This window comes from Vulpes vulpes, chromosome 12 (genome assembly GCF_048418805.1).
Source record: "Vulpes vulpes isolate BD-2025 chromosome 12, VulVul3, whole genome shotgun sequence".
Taxonomy (NCBI): Eukaryota; Metazoa; Chordata; class Mammalia; order Carnivora; family Canidae; genus Vulpes; species Vulpes vulpes.
The window spans coordinates 38,774,950-38,789,507 of record NC_132791.1 but is presented as its reverse complement, the minus strand read 5'-3'; the positions used below and the strand labels follow the sequence as shown (position 1 = coordinate 38,789,507).

The 14,558-nt window shown below is 38.2% G+C and overlaps 1 non-coding gene across 1 annotated transcript; it reads left to right on the top strand.

Moving 5' to 3' along the window:
- Positions 1-13,629: 13,629 nt before the first annotated feature.
- On the top strand, positions 13,630-13,732 carry LOC112922032 (small nucleolar RNA U13). Its single transcript, XR_003235369.1, has one exon. It is a non-coding gene; the product is annotated as a small nucleolar RNA U13 (small nucleolar RNA).
- The last annotated feature ends 826 nt before the right edge of the window (positions 13,733-14,558 follow it).

Sequence of the window (14,558 nt, the reverse complement as noted above, 5' to 3'; positions counted from 1 at the left end):
GTTCCTTGCTTTTCCATAAACATTTTAGAATAAGCTTGTCTGTACATACTAAAAAATCATCCTGAGATTTTAGTAGGAATTTTTTGAGGGGGGCGGGGGTAGAGGAAGAGGGAGAGAGAATTTTAAGCCTGCTCCACACCCAGTGCAGAGCCCAGATGGATCTCAGTCTCACAACCCTGAGATCATGACAGCCAAAATTCAGAGTTAGACACTCAACCAAGCCACCCAGGTGCGCCAGATAGGAATTATGTTAAACTTATATATCAATTTGGGCAGAATTGATATCTTATTTTTATAAATTTATTTATTATTGGTGTTGAATTTGCAGAATTGATATCTTTATTAGGTTGGGTCTTCTAATCCATGAACATGATATGTCTGTCCACTAATTTAAATAATTTTCAATTTCTATCATTAGCATTTTATAGTTTTTTTTTTCATTTTATAGTTTTTAGCCGATAAGCCCTATATATGGTTTGTTAGATTTACAACTAAGGATTTAAATTTTTGTATAGAGTTCATTTTTGTATGTTTATTTTGTATTTTGAAATTTTTTTTTTAATTTTTTATTTATTTATGATAGTCACAGAGAGAGAGAGAGAGAGGCAGAGACACAGGCGGAGGGAGAAGCAGGCTCCATGCACCGGGAGCCTGATGTGGGATTCGATCCCGGGTCTCCAGGATCGCGCCCTGGGCCAAAGGCAGGCGCCAAACCGCTGCGCCACCCAGGGATCCCTATTTTGTATTTTGAAACCTTGCATGGGATGCCTGGGTGGCTCGGCCATTAAGCATCTGCCTCCAGCTCAGGTCGTGATCCTTGAGACCCGGGATCAAGTCCCACATCAGGCTCCCAGCATGGAGCCTGCTTCTCCCTCTGCCTGTGTCTCTGCCTTTCTCTCTCTGTGTCTTTCATGAATAAATAAATAAAATTTATAAAAAATAAAAAAATAAAAAAGAAACCTTGCCAAACCCATTTATTATTTTAGGAGGGTATTTTGTTTTTGTTTTTGTCTCTGGTTTTTGTCTCTGTCCTGTTTGTTTATTTATTTATTTATTTATTTATTTATTTATTTATTTTTGGTAATTGGATTTTCTACATAGTTGTGTTATTTGCAAATATGGGTAAAAATTTATATAATTTTAGTGCTTTTAATTTTTTTCTAAAGATTTTATTATTTATTTATTGGGGGGGCACAAGTTGGGGGCAGAGGCAGAGGGAGAAGGAAAAGCAGAAGCAGACTCCCTGCTAAACAGAGAGCCAGGGGATCCCTGGATGGCTCAGCGGTTTAGCGCCTGCCTTAGGCCCAGAGCGTGATCCTGGAATCCCAGGATTGAGTCCCACATCGGGCTCCCTGCATGAAGCCTGCCTCTCCCTCTGCCTGTGTCTCTGCCTCTCTCCTCTCTGTGTCTCTCATGAATGAATAAATAAAATCTTTTAAAAAAATTTTTTTTAAATAAAAAAATAAAAAAAATAAACAGGGAGCCAGATGCTGAGCTTGATCATAGGATCCCAAGATCACAACTTGAGCTGAAGGCAGATGCTTAACCGTCTGAGCCATCCAAGTGTCCCATAGTTCTTTTAAATTTTTTGAGGATTGTTTTATGGCCCAGGATATGGTCTATTCATATGTTTATAATGACTTCATATTCTGCTATTTTTTTAAAGATTTGTTTGTTTTATTTTTAAGTAACCTCTATACCCCATGTGGAGCTCAAACTTACAACCTCAAGATCCAGAGTTGCATGCTCCACCAACTGAGCCAGCCAGGTGCCCCTATTCTGCTTTGTTGAATAGAATTCAATAAATGTCACTTTATATCCTATCCTGCTTGTTGATGTCATTGAATTCTTGTATATTCTTCATTATTTTCTGTTTATTTATCCTATCAATTATAGACAGATACTAAAGTTTCCATCTGTCGTAGATTTATCTAGTTCTCCTTTCAGTTCTATCAGTTTCTGCTTTATGTATGTTTGGTAATGTACATTGAGAATTGCTATGTTTTCGCTGTGTTTTCTTTATATCTTTTATCGTTATTTATTGTTTCTCTTTATTTCTGTTTTTTTTTTTTTTTTTTTTTTTTTGCTTAGACGTCTTCCTTACCTGATATTAATTTAGCTATTCCTACTTTTTTCTGATAAATGTTTTTACAGTATGACTTTTTCCAGGCTTACACTAACATGTTTTATATCTGACATGGGTTTCTTGTAGACAGCAGATAGTTGTGAGGTTTTTTTTAAAGATTAAAGTGGGTTTTTTTTAAGTTTTTTCTTATTTTTATGTAATCTCTACACCCAATGTGTAGCTTGAACTCATCACCTCGATATCAAGAGTGACATCCAGGGATCCCTGGGTGGCACAGCGGTTTGGTGCCTGCCTTTGGCCCAGGGTGTGATCATGGAGACCCAGGATCGAATCCCACGTCAGGCTCACGGTGCATGGAGCCTGCTTCTCCCTCTGCCTACTTCTCTGCCTCTCTCTCTCTCTCTCTGTGTGACTATCATAAATAAATAAAAATTTAAAGAAAATTTAAAAAAAAGAGTGACATCCACTACCAACTGAGCCAGCCAAGTGTCCCAGTTGGGCCATATTTTTAATCCATGCTGCCAATCTGTCTTTTAATTGGCAGATTTAGTCCACTTACATTTAATGTAATCATTGATATGTTAGAGCTTAATTCTAGTATTTTTTGTTTCCTTTTTCCTGTTGTCCTGTAGGTTATTTGAACCTTGGGGTTGCCCTGCATCAGGCTCACTGCTCAGCAGAGAGTCTGCTTCTCCTTCTCCCTCTGCACCTTCTCACCCCACTTGTACTCTCTCTCTCAAATAAATAAATAAAATCTTTAAAAGAAAACAAAAACTTCTTCCAAAGTCACATGGAGCATTTCTCATTTTTATCTCATTGGACAATATTCTGTTACATAGCCACTCCTAGCTGGAAAGTGCAAGTGAGGAAAGGGTTTTCAATAGGAATTCAGGAAGCCAAACAATGATATTTGCCCTATGTATCTATATATCTCTGTATAATACATTTAGGAAATCTCTCTCCCTAATTAGTTCAGAAGATCTTTGAGATCAGAGATCCAGTCAGAGCTAGTCATTTCATACTTCACACCAGATGAATGTAAAGTTCCCCTAATTTCATATAGTTCTGCTACAAACAACAAATAAAGTTCTTTTTATATTTTTTTTAATTTTTATTTATTTATGATAGTCACACAGAGAGAGAGAGAGGCAGAGACATAGGCAGAGGCAGAAGCAGGCTCCAGGCACCGGGAGCCCGACGTGGGATTCGATCCCAGGTCTCCAGGATCACGCCCTGGGCCAAAGGAAGGCGCTAAACCGCTGCGCCACCCAGGGTTCCCACAAAGAAAGTTCTTAAATGGGGACTTTATTTCTTTTTTTAAAATATTTTATTTATTTATTCATGAGAGGCACACACACACGAGGGAGGGGGGGGGGAGGCAGAGGGAGAAGCAGGCTCCATGCAGGGAGCCCGATGTGGGACTCGATCCCGGGTCTCCAGGATCACACCCTGGGCTGAAGGCAGGCGCTAAACCACTGAGCCACCCAGGGATCCTTAAATGGGGACTTTAAACCTAACATAGTTCTTTGAAAATTATTTTGTTAGCTCAGCTTCTTCTGAAATTAAGCACTTATTTAGTCAGGGAGGCAGAACCCTGTAACTAATGGGAGAAGAATTTTTTTGTTATTCCTTTTTTGCAGGAAGAGGACCTTACACAATCATGACAGGAACTGGAGAAGTGAAGGTCCAAGGAACATGTTAGAGGGCCGTCTGGGTGGCTCAGCTGTTGAGCATCTGCCTTCCGCTCAGGACGTGATCCTGCGGTCTGGGGATCAAGTCCCACATCAGGCTCCCTGCTAGGAGCCTGCTTCTCCCTCTGCCTATGTCTCTGTCTTTCTGTGTGTGTGTCCCATGAATAAATAAATAAAATCTTCAAAAAAAAAAAAAACACAAAAAACAAAAACAGGCAGCCCGGGTGGCTCAGCGCTTTAGCGCCGCCTTCAGCCCAGGGCCTGATCCTGGAGACCCAGGATCGAGTCCCACATGGGGCTCCCTGCATGGAGCCTGCTTCTCCCTCTGCCTGTGTCTCTGCCTCTCTCTCTCTCTCTCTCTCTCTGTGTGTGTGTGTGTATCTGATGAATGAATAAATAAAATCTTAAAAAAGAAAAAGTTAGAAGATGAGAGAGATCGGAACTAAGGAATCAATCCAGGAAACCAAACATGTCTAGCTGCCAAAATAGGACTGAATAGGGGAGGCTTATAGGGAGATCTCTGGGAAGTTGTGCCTCTAATCAGCTACCACCTCTGTGGATCAGGTGCCAAGCATCTGATGTAGGGCCTGGGGCCAGTTTGTTGAAAAGATCAAAAGTTGGGAGGAAGAGCCAGGTATGGATTGGAAGACAATGAAGATAAGCTTCCTGAAACCTGTTGATCCTCTACATCTGTCTCTTCCAGCATCTAACCACAAGGAACATCAGAGTAATGGCTGCTGCTTTATTTCCATCTTCCAAACCTCTCTGAAATTCTTTTGACCAACTCCAATTTGGAATCTTTCAGGGAGGAGGATTTTGGGAAGTGTGATCCAGCTTAATCCAGTTGGCACAGAACCAACCCTCACACTAAGTAAACTATGCAAATCAAAGCTGAATCTCATCACTTAAGGATTCAAAATGTTTCAAATGCCTGGGGGCTAGGACTATGTCTTTGTCCATTTCTTCTGTCCTTTTTGTCCTAGGCAATAATTTAATTCTTGTATTTCTTTCTTTTTTTTTTTTTTTAGATTTTATTTCTTTATTCATGAGACAGAGAGAGAGAGAGAGAGAGAGAGAGCAGAGACACAGGCAGAGGGAGAAGCAGGCTCCATGGAGGGAGCCCGATGTGGGAATCAGTCCTGGAACTCCAGGATCAAGCACTGGGCCAAAGGCAAGCACTAAGCCGCTGAGCCACCCAGGGATTCCAATAATTTAACTCTTAAATCATGTTGCCTCACTGATCTTACTGTGCAAGCTACTTTTTCTGCTGCCCTGGTATCTATCTCTCAGAAGGAAAAATAAGTCCTTTCTTTAGATTTAGGCTGTAACATGTTGCCCAGGCAGTCTTGTCTTTTAACTTTGTTTTGGTTCTTATATTTCTGTTGGCTTCCTCTCCTGTTCCTCTATCCTGGCTACAATCTTTGCGTGTTCTCTAGAATATCTAGCTGCTTCTCCCCTGCCTAAGTGTGTTTATGAACCATTACTTCTAGGTAATAATTTATCTTTGGGTGACGTAGATCTCCCATTTTTGTTTTAACTAACCAATATATATTCAACTGCAGATATTTATTGAACATCTCAGCACCATAACCTCCATAGGAACTTAAAGAACAGAAATATTTATATAACAAGAGAAGGAGTAAAATATACCAATATAAAGCAACAAATAAATAGCTCTCAGAGTTCAGAGAAGGGAACTGAATTCTGTCCTCCTATGGGCCCTTTATTTACCTTTTCCAATCAAGGCCTTACCTTTTCCAATCTTCGTATAAGATTTCCAAATCTTCATAATATTGCCCTAGTATTTCTATTATAAGTTAGCTACACATATTAGAGTCAAATCAAATACATGGAATTTAAGCAATAGTAAATAAAATAGTACTGAAAAAAGCTATATATAAGTGTTTGTTAAGGAAGATATAATAATTTTAAGCCACATAAAAATCAAAGAAACATTCATTGTAAAAATGTAAATACAGAAGTAGGAAACAAGGCTGTAATTTTATTCCACCAACTGTATTTGGAAATTTTTTTCCTTTTTGCACTGTTTCAGTGACATGGATTTCTGGGGTACAGAATTATTTAATATTGCATGCATTCACTCAAGCTTGGTTTTCACATCATGAAATCTGTCATTTAATGGCTTGAGTAAGCAATAAATTGGTTGTGGTTTTAGAATATTTTATCCACATGCAATATCATCACCAAAGAATGCCAGAATTTTTTTTTGAGGACAGTGCAGATGTAGGTAATTTTGTCTTTTTAATGAAGTTATACATTTCCCCTTTGTATAAAAATTAAATACCCTAAACTCTCTAGACTGTAGTTATAATTTCACATTAGGATATATGAATAGGAAAGGGAAATACGACCCCATTCATTATGAATTTCACGTATGGATTTACACATAAAAAGGTACAATTGTCAAAATAGCTGCAGACTGAGAAAATGGTCATAAATGTCATGCAAGAGCAATGCTGAGAAGCTGTCATGTGTTTTCTGTGCTGACATTTTAGATGAGGGGAACGTGAAGATGTAGAATTAGTTCTGAAAGATGCAAAACTCAACTTCTTATTCAGTCTAATCTCATCATTTGAGCTTAGATTTGGTCAAGCCTCTAAAATTGAATTTAATATCTTTTACCCACTCCTACTTCATGCCTCCTGGTTAGGGTAGAACAAAAAGGAGGAAAAGGTACAGTGAAATTTTATCTTTAGCTCCTGTTCTAGTTTTTTCATGATATGGCACCATTAAGCTTTCAAGGGACTTTTTTTTCTATTTCAGGATACCTTACAAAAGCTAGGGTAGCTCCATTAAAAAGAACACATTTTTAAAATGGTGGTAAAATATAACATAAAATTTACCATTTTAACCATTTTTAAGTGTGCAGTTTGGTGACACTCAGTACATTTTACATTATGTTGCAACCATCACCACCATCCATCTCCAGAACATTTTCCTGATCCTAACATGAACACTTCCTGTCCTGATTTACTTGTAGGATAGTAGGGTCATTGAGATAAGGAGAAATTTGGGGAAAAAATAGCATATTCTATGTGTTAGTCATGCCCTTGGTGGAAAGAGAAAGTGAGCAGGAACATCTTAACCTTGCTTAGTGGTCTACTTCCAGAAGTCATGAAGAGATATGTATATAGAACAGCTCAGATAATGCACATTGTTCCTTGCTAAGGAATCATGTCTTTGATCCCTAAAGTGTAACTCGTGGATTTATTGTGCTAGGTTGAATCTCAAGGGATCTTACGGTATTTTTTAAAATCCCTATAGCCTCAAACATGACTACAAACAGGCTAAACTTGGCCATTCCTAAGGACCATGAAAACTTTTCTCTACAGTTAAGAAGAGGCTCAGAAAGATAAAACCAAGAAAAAGAGTGAAAAGGAAAAACAAGCATTTCTCTTGAAGGCATAGAGCAACAGGTCTAAACATCTATACCCTTCCTGTCTTCTTAATCTTGGGACCCACTCTGAATTCTTCGTGGTCTTCTAGACAGAATAGAGGATAGGAGGATGAGACTCTAGGCTTTCTTACTACACTAGCTACATTAAAAAGGATAGGATTAAACAGTGCAAAGAAATAGGACACCGAAAAAGAAGAGAATTGCAAAACAAAAATAAAAACTGAAAATTCCAGAGGGAATAAAGCAATCAAAAAAGTCCTCCTGGGACACCTGGGTGGCTCAGCAGTTGGAGCATCCGCTTTCAGCACAGGGAGTGATCCTGGTCCAGGGATCCAGTCCTGCATCTGGCTCCCTGCAGGGAGCCTGCTTCTCCCTCTGCCTATGTCTCTGCCTTTCATGAATAAATAAAATCTTTTTTTTTTTTAATAAATAAAATCTTTAAAAAAGTAAAAAAAAATAAGTAAATAAAATTATTTATTCATTGGAGAGAGAATGTGTGAGAGAGTGAGCACCCATAAGCAGTGGGAAGGTGGGAGAGGGAGAGGGAGACGCAGACTCTGCTGAGCAGGGAGTCTCATGTGGGGCTCTATCCTAGGACCCTGGGATCATGGCCTGAGCCAAAGGCAGATGCGTAACTGGCTAAGTCATGCAGAGCCACTGAGGCACCCTGCCCTCATGAAATTTACAATCAAATGGAGGAGATAAATAAACAAACAAAAATACAAGCAGGGAAATGAATAAATTTCAAATCAAATCAGGTGGTAGGAAGAGAACATATGAAAAGGAAAGTGGGTTTGAGACTAATTAGGCAAGGTAATCAGGGCTGACCTTTTTATTTTTTTATTTTTATTTATTTATTTTTTTAATTTATGATAGTCACAGAGAGAGAGAGAGAGAGAGGCAGAGACACAGGCAGAGGGAGAAGCAGGTTCCATGCACCGGGAGCCTGATGTGGGATTCGATCCCGGGTCTCCAGGATCGCGCCCTGGGCCAAAGGCAAGCGCCAAACCACTGCGCCACCCAGGGATCCCAGGGCTGACCTTTTTATAGAGATGAGATCTAAACAGTCCCTCAAAAGAAGAAAAAGAGCTAGTGTTTCCAAAGGTGAAGGAAGAGTTGCAGGCCAGATGAATAGCATGTGCAAAGAGCTTGATGTATTCTTTTAATTATTTTTAAAAGTCTTTATTTATTTATTTGTGAGAGAACAAGAGAGAATACAAGCTGGGAGGAGGGGCAGAGAGGGGGAGAATCAGACTCCTCACTGAGTAGGAAGCCCCATGTGGGGGGCTGGATCCCAGGACCCTGGGATCATAACCTGAGCCAACAGCAGCCACTTAATCAACTGAGCCACCTAGGCATCCTGAATGTATCCCTAGGTGTATTCTTGAAACTGAAATAAAACCTGTTTGGCTGGAGTGTACAGGAATGGGTGGGAACAGGCATTAGTGTATGTTGAAATCTAGATCACGCAGAGCCTGTAGGTCACAGTAAAAGGTTCCAACTTTACTCTCTCTTTTTTATGTATACCCACATATTAACTGTCATTAGCTCTTGGTAGTGGGGTTAGAGTTGTTTTTTATATTTTTCTTTCTTTTTTAACCTGTACTTTTGAAGTTTTAGGAGCAAGCATATATTACGTATGTAAAAACAAATACAGATCCTTTTTCTCTTAAAAGTAGATGTAATATTATATGATTCCATGTATGTGAAATGTCAATAAATAGCAAATTTACAGAAATAAGGATCAGATCGCTTGTGATGATGGTTGCCCAACTCTCTACATTTACAAACAGAGAAACCAATTTAATTGTACACCTACAATGGGTAAATTTTATGGCATGTAAAATATATCTCAATAAGTTTGCTTTGAAAAACGGAAGTAGGGATCCCTGGTGGCACAGTGGTTTGGTGCCTGCCTTTGGCCCAGGGCGCGATCCTGGAGACCTGGGATCGAATCCCACATCGGGCTCCCGGTGCATGGAGCCTGCTTCTCCCTCTGCCTGTGTCTCTGCCTCTCTCTCTCTCTCTCTGTGACTATCATAAATAAAAATTAAAAAAAAAATTTTAAAAAAAAAATTAAAAAAAAAAAAAAGATAAACGGAAGTAAGTGCAAACCTGGTATGATTTCTCAAACCAGAGACATAATAAACTACTTGTAGAAGACGAAGAAAGGTTTGGCTGTTCTGGAGCCTGTATGGGACATTAAAACTTTGCCCAAATCTGCACCCTTTGCAGGACGACCTGAGTCTGCTCCTTCAAAGTGCTCTGGCAGCTGGCTTCTGACACTTGCTCTTCACTGAAGAAGGCTTTTCCTTCAGCCCTTCTGGTTACTCGGTAAACTCTTGCATTAAATATAATAAATACCTTTCTGCTTGAACTGCTTGAAATATTTAGCTTAAGACTCTCTTGACTGCAGTTCTCAATGCAAATATTTTCTCTATGATTAAATTAAAAAAAAAACTAAGGTCCTAATAATTGTAGCAACATTATTTCTCTTCTTCTTACCCCTCTTTGATGATCAAATTCCCACATGTTCCCCTAAAACTTCCCACAGTCATTTCTTGGAGGCCCTGTAGCTTTTTCAGGTCAAAACTCTCCCTCCCCAAAAGATATTAAGCACAGAAGTTTTAAGGTAAGTTTTATCAATCTTTCAAAGAAATGATTATTCTTTTAGTATTTAAATATGAATACAAAAGTTCTTTACAACTCTAGTATAATGCCAACCCTAAAACATATAAAAAAAATAGCATGAAAAAGAAAAGTATGGCCCAATCTCATTTATGAATACATTTAAACTCTTAAAAAAATGGCAATTCAAATCCATAGTTATTACAAATATGATAAATGCAAACATAAATTTGAATGTGATGATCAGGGATCCCTGGGTGGCGCAGCGGTTTGGCGCCTGCCTTTGGTCCAGGGCGCGATCCTGGAGACCCGAGATCGAATCCCACATCGGGCTCCCGGTGCATGGAGCCTGCTTCTTCCTCCGCCTGTGTCTCTGCCTCTCTCTCTCTCTCTCTGTGACTATCATAAATTTAAAAAAAAAAAAAAATGAATGTGATGATCAAATAGTCTCAGAATTACAAAGATGACTCATTATTAGAAAATATTAATGTAACTTATCATACTAATAAGGTAAAGTAGAAAGATGATTATGTGGTAGGACATTAAAATTGACATTTCAACTGAAATACTGAATGACGATTGGTCAGTTTCAAAGTGGACATGAGATACATGTAAATGCAGAAAACAATTCACAGTTTCCAGAAGAAAGGGAGTGGGGGCTTGGGCAAAATGGGTGAAGGCAGTGGTAGATGCAGGCTTCCGGTTCTGGAATGAATAAAAGCAATGGTAGGGATCCCTGGGTGGTGCAGCGGTTTGGCGCCTGCCTTTGGCCCAGGGCGCGATCCTGGAGACCCGGGATGGAGTCCCACGTCGGGCTCCCGGTGCATGGAGCCTGCTTGTGTCTCTGCCTCTCTCTCTCTCTCTCTCTCTCTCTCTCTCTGTGTGACTATCATAAATAAAAAAAAAAAAAAAAAAAGCAATGGTAGAAGGGGGCGAAAGTGGCTCAACTGGTTAAGCATCGGACTCTTGATTTTGGTTCAGGTCAGGATCTCATAAATTGTGGGAGGAGTCCCAGGTCAAGCTCTGTGCTGGGAGGGAAGTCCTCTTGCAGATTGTCTCCCTCTGCCTCTCCTCCCTACTCACACGCACATTCTCTTTCTCTTTTTTTGTCTCAAATAAATAAATACATCTTTTTTAAAAATAAAAGGAACAGCATGAGGAAGATGGTCATTGATATTGTAATAGCATTGTATGGTGACAGATGGTAGCTATACTTGTGGTGAGAATAGCATAGTATAGAAACTTGTTGAATTGTTATGTCATATTCCTGAAACTGATGTAATATTGTGTGTCAATTAAAAAAATATAAGAAATTAAACAAAATAAATATAACTTTCACATAAGAGGGAAGCTTTCTTATTGTTTGTTACTTGATAAAATTAATTTTATTTATTTAAAAAATTTTTTAAGATTTTTAAATTTTATTTTTTTTAAGATTTTACTTGTTTATTTGAGAGAGAGAGAATAGACACAAGCAGGGAGAGCGGCAGAGGGAAAGGGAGACTTAGGCTTCCTGCTGCCTCGGGGCTCCATCCCAGGACCCAATAACCTGAACCAAAGGTAGACACTTAATGGACTGAGCCACAGAGGTGCCACAAAAGATTTTTTTTATTTTTAATTAGTCTCTACACCAAACACAGGGCTTGAACTTACAACCCTGAGATCAAGAGTTGCATGCTCTACCTACTGAGTCAGACTGGCACCCGTTGAAAAATTTAATATTACTAATTTATTTAATTTATTTTATATGTTTTTAAGGATTTTATTTTTAGGTAATCTCTACACCCAATGCAGGGCTTGAACCTACAATTCTGAGATCAAGAATTCCTTGTCCTACCAACTGAGCCAGTCAGGTGTCACTGATAAAATTAACTTTAAACATTTACAGAAATAATAAGCAACATTATTAAACGTCCTTCCCACCAAGGTTGTTTTCCAATGCATATAATGACTGTGCTGTGGACCAATGGCCAATAAAAGATTAGTATATACAAGAGAAAAAAAACAAAACAAAAAAAAGAGTGAGTCATGAGACAGAATAATATGCATGTTTTAAAAGAATAGTAACACCTTGGACCCTATACCAACTCTAAGAACATTAAAAAGATTCAGATGTGTGGGGATTCAAGGACAATTTTGAAGGGATTTCTTTAGAGAATATTTATGATATATTTTGTGTCCCAGATCACCAAACAACAGAGGTAGAAAGTTCCTCCCAACTCTCTAGTCAAGGGCTTTAAGAAGACCTCTTGGAGAACTTGATATACATCTCCTGTTGTGGGAAAACATGGACAGTAGGGCAGACTGGAGTCTTGTTGCTATCTGACCAAGATGACTCATGCAAAGGGCAATATGTTTCCAAGAAAGAGACCATGTGGGGTACCATTGGAAAACCAGAAGTTGGTGGAGAGCAGCAGACAGAAATTCTTTCGCCCATGTCATAGGAGTAGTAGGTAGGGGATGCCATCAAAGAGCCTCAGAAAAGTCCACAAAAGTCTTCAACATAGAAGAAGACAACTTTAAATATTTACTGGATGTTTGGACCCAGTAATTCCAATCCTATTTCCCACAGCTAGTTTGACAGAAATGTATGCATATATATATCAAAGACATGTATGAGATGTTCATAGCAGAAATTTTCATATTAGCCCAAATTCAAAGCTTTTTAAATGTCTATCAGCAGTGAAATGGATAAATAAATGTGATATATTTATACAATGGAGTATTATCCAGCAATAAATTAAAGAATGGCTTGCTGAATCATTTAATAATATGGATAAATCTCACACATTGAGTGAAAGGAACCAGATATAAAAAAGTACATTCTGGGGGACCTAGGTGGCTCAGCAGTTGAGTATCTATCTTCAGAAGCTCAGGGCGTGATCCCTGGGTCCTGGGATGGAGTCCTGTGTCAGGCTCCCCACATGGAGCCTGCTTGTCCCCCCTGCATTTGTCTCTGCCTTCTGCCTCTCTTTGTGCCTCTCATGAATAAATAAATAAAATCTTAAAAATAAATAAATAAATAAATAAATAAATAAATAAATAAATAAAATCTTTAAAATAAATAAATAAATAAAATAAAAAATTAGACACAAATTTCCTAGACCCAGAGAGTATGAGATCATCTTATAATAGTAGAAGTTAAGTATAAATCATCTGCTCCCATTTCATCTCTTTCCTCCAAGTAGTAAATGAGAAAAGGAGAAATTCATTATGTTTTCCTCCATAAAAGCAAGCACCCCATCTTAAACCAGGCCCTACCTAAAGATATGTGGGTGGGAAATCTTAACGTTTACATGTCGATTAAAGCGTTAATATATATTGATTCATATATTGGACAAAACACTCTAATTACTGAACTGAAAATAGATTTGCCTCTTATGATGATGTCTGGACTTTCAATTCTCTAAGAGTGATCAGAAAAATCAAACTTGAGTTTTATTCAGGATGGTGGAATAAACCTTGCCTACTGAATACATTTGAAAGGGACCATGAGAGGGGATCCCTGGGTGGCTTAGTGGTTTAGTGCCTGCCTTCAGCCCAGGGCATGATCTTGGAGTCCTGGGATTGAGTCCCATATCAGGCTCCTTGCATGAAGACTGCTTCTCCCTCTGCCTGTGCCTTTGCCTCTCTCTGTGTCTCTCATGAATAAATAAATAAATAAATAAATAAATAAATAAATAAATAAATAAATAAATAAGTTTTTAAAAAATGAATAAATAAAAAAGAAAGGGACCACGAGAAACAACATATAGGTGCATTTTGATTATATCCCACTGGTTTGCTTGTTTAATATGCTACTATAGATTGTTTTGTAGTTCATAAGTGTGATGATTGGATGTTCACGCTGTTGTGTGACATGTGCCTCCCTTAAACATTGTAGTGACATCAGCATGTTACTGTCTGACATGAAAAAAAAATACCACTTACAATGAGGTGCTCACTACCAATGCAAAGATAGGCTTTTGGCTTAAAAAGAAATAGGAAATTAGTAAGAGAAAGGTAATTTCTTTTTTAAAAGTTTTATTTTTTTTATTTTTAAAAGATTTTATTTATTTATTCACAAGGACAGAGAAAGAGAGAGAGGCAGAGACATAGGCAGAGGGAGAAGCAGCCTCCAAGGGGGGAGCCCAATGTGGGACTCAATCCCAGGACCCTAGGATCACACCCTGAGCCAAAGGCAGACACTCAACCACTGAGCCACCCAGGCGTCCCAAGAAAGGTAATTCTTTTTTTTTTTAAGAAAGGTAATTCTTAATGTAAAAATAATTTTAATACATAATCAGTCAAAATTGTATTAAAAGGGAATAAATGTAAGAATTATTTCACATTAATGTCACAAAGATAAGTCACAAAAATAAGACAAATATTGTTGCCCCTTTTTTTCAGAAATTTCCTGAGAATTCTATCCAATGTAATAAACTAGATAATACAAATAAGTTATAACTACCATGACTAAAGAGAAAAACTGTCTGGGGTGCCTGACTGGCTTAGTTGGCAGAGTATGTGACTCTTGATTTTGGGGTTGTAAATTCAAGCCCCACATTGGGCACAGAGCTGAGTCAAAAAATTGCCATTAGATAGAGGTAATATAATTATTACCAAAAGATTCCAAGAGAAAGAACTAAATGGATGTTAGCATTAATTCTGAACTATAAGAGGAATATATTAAAAGTTAATAGTTTTTCTCTACATATTATATTTACATATTCATATGATTATATTTATATAATAT